Source organism: Chrysochloris asiatica, unplaced genomic scaffold, assembly GCF_000296735.1.
Source record: "Chrysochloris asiatica unplaced genomic scaffold, ChrAsi1.0 scaffold00021, whole genome shotgun sequence".
Classification (NCBI taxonomy): Eukaryota; Metazoa; Chordata; class Mammalia; order Afrosoricida; family Chrysochloridae; genus Chrysochloris; species Chrysochloris asiatica.
Window position 1 is genome coordinate 13,985,345 of NW_006408539.1, and position 5,933 is coordinate 13,991,277.

At 40.5% G+C, this 5,933-nt stretch overlaps 1 pseudogene; it reads left to right on the forward strand.

Annotated features, from left to right (window-relative positions):
* Window positions 1–274: 274 nt before the first annotated feature.
* On the forward strand, window positions 275–2,596 carry LOC102835890 (annotated as a pseudogene).
* Window positions 2,597–5,933: the final 3,337 nt, after the last annotated feature.

Here is a 5,933-nt window from a genome sequence, read left to right on the forward strand (position 1 = left end):
TTTCTGCTCCCATAAAGATTTACAGCCTTGGAAATCCTATGCAGTGTTGCTATGAGTTGGAATCGACTCCATGGCACACTACCACCACCACCACCAAACTATATAACATATGTGATAATTTGTTTATGGAAGTCCTAGGAAGTTAATAAATCATATGTATGTTTCAAATTACCCTTTGAAACAGTTCTACTGTGTAGCCTTGAGCCTCGTGTGAGCTGTACTCAGCACTTTCCGGCAACTTGCAGCCCTTCCTCTTCAAGATGCCTGAGGAGAAGAGGAAGTGGAGACCTTTGCCTTCCAGACAGAGAGTGCCCAATTCATGTCACTCATCATCAATAGCTTCTATTCCAACAAGTAAATTTTTCTCTGGGAGTTGATCTCAAATGCTTCTTCTGATGCCTTGGACAAGATTCGCTATGAGAGCCTGACAGATCCTTCCAAGTTAGATAGTGATAAAGAACTGAAAATTGATATCATCCCCAAGCCCCAGGAATGTACTCTAACTGGTGGATACCAGCATTGCATGACCAAGGCTGATATCATAAACAATCTGGGAACCATTACCAAGTCTGGTACCAAAGCATTTATGGAGTTTCTGCAGACTGGTGCAGACATTTCCATGATTGGGCAATTTGCTGTTGACTTTTATTCTGCCTATTTGGTGGCAGAGAAAATGATAATCACAAAGCACAATGATGATGAACAATATGCGTGGGAGTCTTCTGATGGTGTTTTTACTGTTCATGCTGACCACGGTGAATCCATTGGTTGGGGTGCCAAAGTGATTCTGTACCTTAAAGACCAGACAGAGTACCTAGAGGAGAGGTGAGGGAAGAAGTAGTGAAGAAACACTCACAGGTCATAGGCTATCCCATCACCCTTTATCTGGAGAAGGAACAAGAAAAGGAAGTCAGTGATGATGAGTCAGAGGAAGAGAAAGGTGAGAAAGAAGAAGAAGAGAAGCATGAAGAGGAGAAGCCTAAGACTGAAGATGTAGGCTCAAATGAGGAAGGTGATAGTGGTAAGGACAAGAAAAAGAAGACCAAGAAGATTAAGGAGAAAAACATTGACTGTGAAGAACTAAATGAGAACAAGCCCATTTGGACCAGAAATCCTGATGACATTACCAAGGAGGAATACAGGGAGTTCTATAAGAGCCTTACAAATGACTAGGAAAACCACTTGCCAGTGAAGCACTTCTATGTAGAAGGTCAGTTGGAATTCAGGGCATTGCTATTCATTCCACACCGGGCTCCCTTTGACCTCTTTGAGAATAAGAAGAAAAAGAACATCATTAAACTCTATATCTGCCATGTGTTCCTCATGGACAGCTATGATGAGTTAATACCAGAGTATCTCAACTTCATCCGAGGTGTGGTGGACTCCGAGAACCTGCCCCTCAACATCTCCCAGGAAATACTCTAGCACAGCAAAATCTTGAAGATTATCCACAAAAACATTGTCAAGAAGTTCCTTGAGCTCTTCTCTGAGTTGGCAGAAGACAAGGAGAACTATAAGAAATTCTATGAGGCATTCTCTAAGAATTTAAAGCTTGGAATCCATGAGGACCCTACTAACCAGCGACGCCTTTCTCAGCTGCTGCGCTATCACACTACCCAGGCTGCAGATGAAATAACCTCTCTCTCTGAGTATGTTTCACGCATGAAGGAAACCCAGAAGTCCATCTATTATATCACTGGTAAAAGCAAAGAGCAAGTCGCCAGTTCTGCATTGTGGAGCAAGTAGGGAAGTGGGGCTGAGGTAGTTTATATGACTGAGCCTATCAACGAGTACTGTGTGCAGCAGCTCAAGGAGTTTGATGGGAAGAGCCTGGTCTCAGTTACCAAGGAAGGTCTAGAGTTACCAGGGGATGAAGAGGAGAAGAAGAAAATGGAAGAGAGCAAGGTCAAGTTTGAGAACTTCTACAAGGAGCTCTGGTAGCATAGCGGTTACGAATCGGGCTGCGAATCTCAAGGTCAGCAGTTGGAAACTACCAACTGCTCCCTGGGAGAAAGATGAGGTTTTCTGCTTCCGTAAAGATTTACAGCCTTGGAAACCGTGTTCAGGGTCGTTATGGGTCGGAACCAACTCAACGGCACTTAACAACAACAAGTTTATGAAAGAAATCTTGGATAAGAAGGTTGAGAAGGTAACAATCTCCAATAGACTTGAGTCTTCACCCTGCTTCATTGTGACTAGTACACATGGCTGGATGGCCAATAATGGAATGAATCATGAAAGTTCAGGCACTGCAGGACAATTCTACAAAAGACTACATGATGGCTCCAAAGCACCTGGAGATCAACCCAGATCACCCCATCGTGGAGACACTGAGACAGAAGTCTGAAGCAGACGAGAATGACAAAGCTGACAAGAACTTAGTGGTCCTGCTCTTTGAAACTGCACTGCTATCTTCCGGCTTCTTTCTTGAGGATCCCCAGACCCACTCCAACCACATCCACCGCATGATCAAGCTGGGCTTAGGCAGTGATGAAGATGAAGTGACAGCTGAGGAACCCAGTTATCGCTGTTCCTGATGAAATCCACCCCCCTTGAGGGTGATGAGGATGCATCTCGCATGGAAGAAGTAGATTAGGCATTTCTACCTACAGAACTTGTGAGCTTTGTATAGTGTCCCTATGGTTCCCACAGCAGCATTGAGTGGCCCTGTCCCACCTGGCTCCATCTGCTGATCATTAGTGATTATTTTCACTCCTAGGGCTTGTGTGTAAGATAGGGTATAAGGCCCTCAGGCCCTGTCCCCATCCTTTATTTGGGAGTGGGGTTAGATGTTGTTTATTGTGTTTTTTGTTGTTTATTTTGCTCTGAAATTAAAGTATGCAAAATAAAAATGATGCCATTTTATACAGTAATATATATATATAAGTGTCTCTTTGATTTTAAGAGACAGTTTATTCTTTGCTTGTAATAACAGCAAGTCTGCTTATGTACAATAAAAAGAATAATAAAAGAGAGAGATTCATACTGTTGATCTATCTGAATAACACACTGATGTGAACAGTAAATGGTTACTGGAGCTCCAAGGTTTGGTTTCAGTCTTTTTTCATCTGAGACTGCATCAATTCTATATTGAGAGAAATTGTATATTGGAACTCTATTATTTTTCTTTCCTCTGTAAGTGGAAGGTAACTGAAGTGTGACAATATTTATCAACCAAGTAACTCTTTTAAAAGTTCTAAGGATGAAATGTTATTCAGCCGTTGTATATAATATACAGCCAGGTGTTCAAACTTCACTCGCAAAAGGAACTTTGGCAATCTTGAAAGAACTTTCTAAAGGGAAAGATTTATCTATGTAAAATGTCCCAGTTCAGTTGCCCCACTTGCTTTTAAAAAAGGAGAAATTAAACTGTTAGATCTTCCCTGAGTATGAAAATGCATTTTTCCTTCTTTGCTTCTCCCACTAAAAACAGGGCATCTCCAAGCAATGGTTATCATAATATGGGTGAATACATCTGTGCTTCATGGCTTATGACACCCCAGGGTGAGTTTATCTCCACTCTGCTTTTATGGCTCACAGCACTCCAGGGTGCAGTGAGCTCCTAATGGCTCCAGAAAGCACCTCCAGTCATTTTTTACCACTTAAGACAGTTACTATCCCTGGCGATGATTACAAGTTGGATCATATTCTGTTCTTTCTCTAGACTGCTTACCTCAGACCATTTAGTAATTGTTTGTAGTACCACATTCCTTGGAGATGTGCTTTCTGACCAGAATGATGCTGTTTTTTTATACATGCTAATATGCCTAAATGTTCATATTTTATATACCAATTTCATAGTTCACTCGTGTAGGTAGGGTGCCGAGATCTAACTATAAAAGATCATAAAAAGCTGCTCTTCCCTCAAGATCTAAATGGAATTGACAAAGATACGTAATGTGTAACAATAAAAAAGCATTCTTAGCATAGAAAGGAAGCACCTGCTCAAATTAATGTTTGAGACTGACAGCATGGCAAATTATTTCTTTCATGGTTAAATTTTATTTTAGAATTTCTATGGGACAGCTTTAATGGCTCGCTACTATATACTGTTGATCTCTCTGAATATCTATACATTATATATCTATACAGTATATATATTTATACTCCTGGTATGGTACTCTAGGATAAGCAATGGACTTTGAACCACAAGGTTGGTGGTTCAAACCCAGCAGCTGCTCCTCAGAAACCCTATACAGGGTCTCTATGAGTTGGAATTAACTCGATGGCACTTAAAAAAACAAAAACAACAACAATTACGATTTTCTAGGTAGAACCTCTAACTTAACAGTAATAGAATTATAGTAAATTAGTCTTGGTGGCGCATTAGCCAAAATGTTGGCTGTTATGAACCTATCAGCTGCTTCCTCTAATGACATCCTATATAATCAAACATATTGTTATTTGTTGTTGCTGTTGTTTTGTGCCACCAAGTTGGTTCTCATAGCTCTTGTTGTTGTTGTTGTTAAGTGCTGTCAAATCAATCCCCACTCATAGAGACCTTGTATAGGGTTTCCAAGTGACTGGTGAGTTTGAACCACAGGCCTTGTGCCTGAAACTGACTTTGTGGTCCAGTGCTTATCCTACTGTGCCACAGTAGGGCTCCAAGTAACCCTATATAAATAAGGTTTCCAGAGAATAGCTGGTGAGTTTGAACCACTCCCTCGTTGTTAGCAGTCCAGTGCTGATCCTACAGCACCACACTAAGTTTTCATTGCTATTTAGACTATTTGTTTAGGTTGGTCCATCAAATCCATGTCAGCCAAAATGGAGCTGTCTCAAAGGTACTGTTGTTTTCCTATGCCATATATTCAGTTCCAACTCGTAGCTACCTTGAATAAGTTTATGAGGAGTGACTGAGGGGTTTGAACTACCAACCTGTGGTTAGCAGTCCAGTGCTTATCCCACAGTGCCACACCAAGGTTCTTCTTAAATACTGCTGGTGGTTGGTGTTGGTTGTGTGCAACTGAGTTGGTTCTGACTCATAGCCACCCTGTATAGGGCTTCCAGGACACCTGGTGTGGCACTGTAGATCAGCACTGGCCTGCAAACCAAAAGGTCGGCAATTCAAACCCACCAGATGCTCCTTAGAAATTCTACAGTGTTGCTTTGATTTGGAATTGACTTGACGGTACTTAACAACAACAAAAACACAGGGTTCCAAGGTTGTAAATCTTTATAGGATCAGAAATCCTTTTCATTCTCCCTTGGAGGGACTGGTATATTTCAATTACTGACCTTATGGTTAGCAGCCCAAATACAGATACTCAAATGGTAACATCAGTGATTCAGACTTCTAGGTATTCAATTTTTCTGTTCAAATTTATAAAGTTAAGTAAAAAATACATTCAACTTTTCCAAAATCTCTGTGTTTTCTTCCCAGGCTAATCATGTTTGTTTTGCTTTGTTTTCATTTTATACTTTAGAAATATAGATGGATCTAAGAGCCATGAATTTCCAATAGCATTCAGGGTTTATGGTGGATCTGAAGAAAGACTAGATTCATTTATGCTACAGCGCCTGTTTTAGAGAAAAACAATATAAGATTTTTCTCCAATCATGACAGCATCCTGGACAGTTAGCACTGGGCTTGTACCAAGAACAACCCTAGAATCACTAATCTCATTGGTTGAGAGATTAGGAAACTAATGAAAATTGACTATGGCTAAGAAAAAGTTAACAAATAAATGAATATCCACACATGAAAAGTGAATTTGACTGCATGAAGCTATTATTTTAGGGTGGCTGAAAACAAAAGTGTCCTTGAAATCTATGGCATCGCTGGAGATCTGTATGCCCAAGGAATAATAGTACCAACACAGGAGAATTATGGAATTTTCAGTAACTTCATATGCATGTGAAAGCTGGACAGTGAATAAGGAAGACCATAGAAGAACTGATGCATTTGAGTTATGGTGTTGGAAGAGAATATT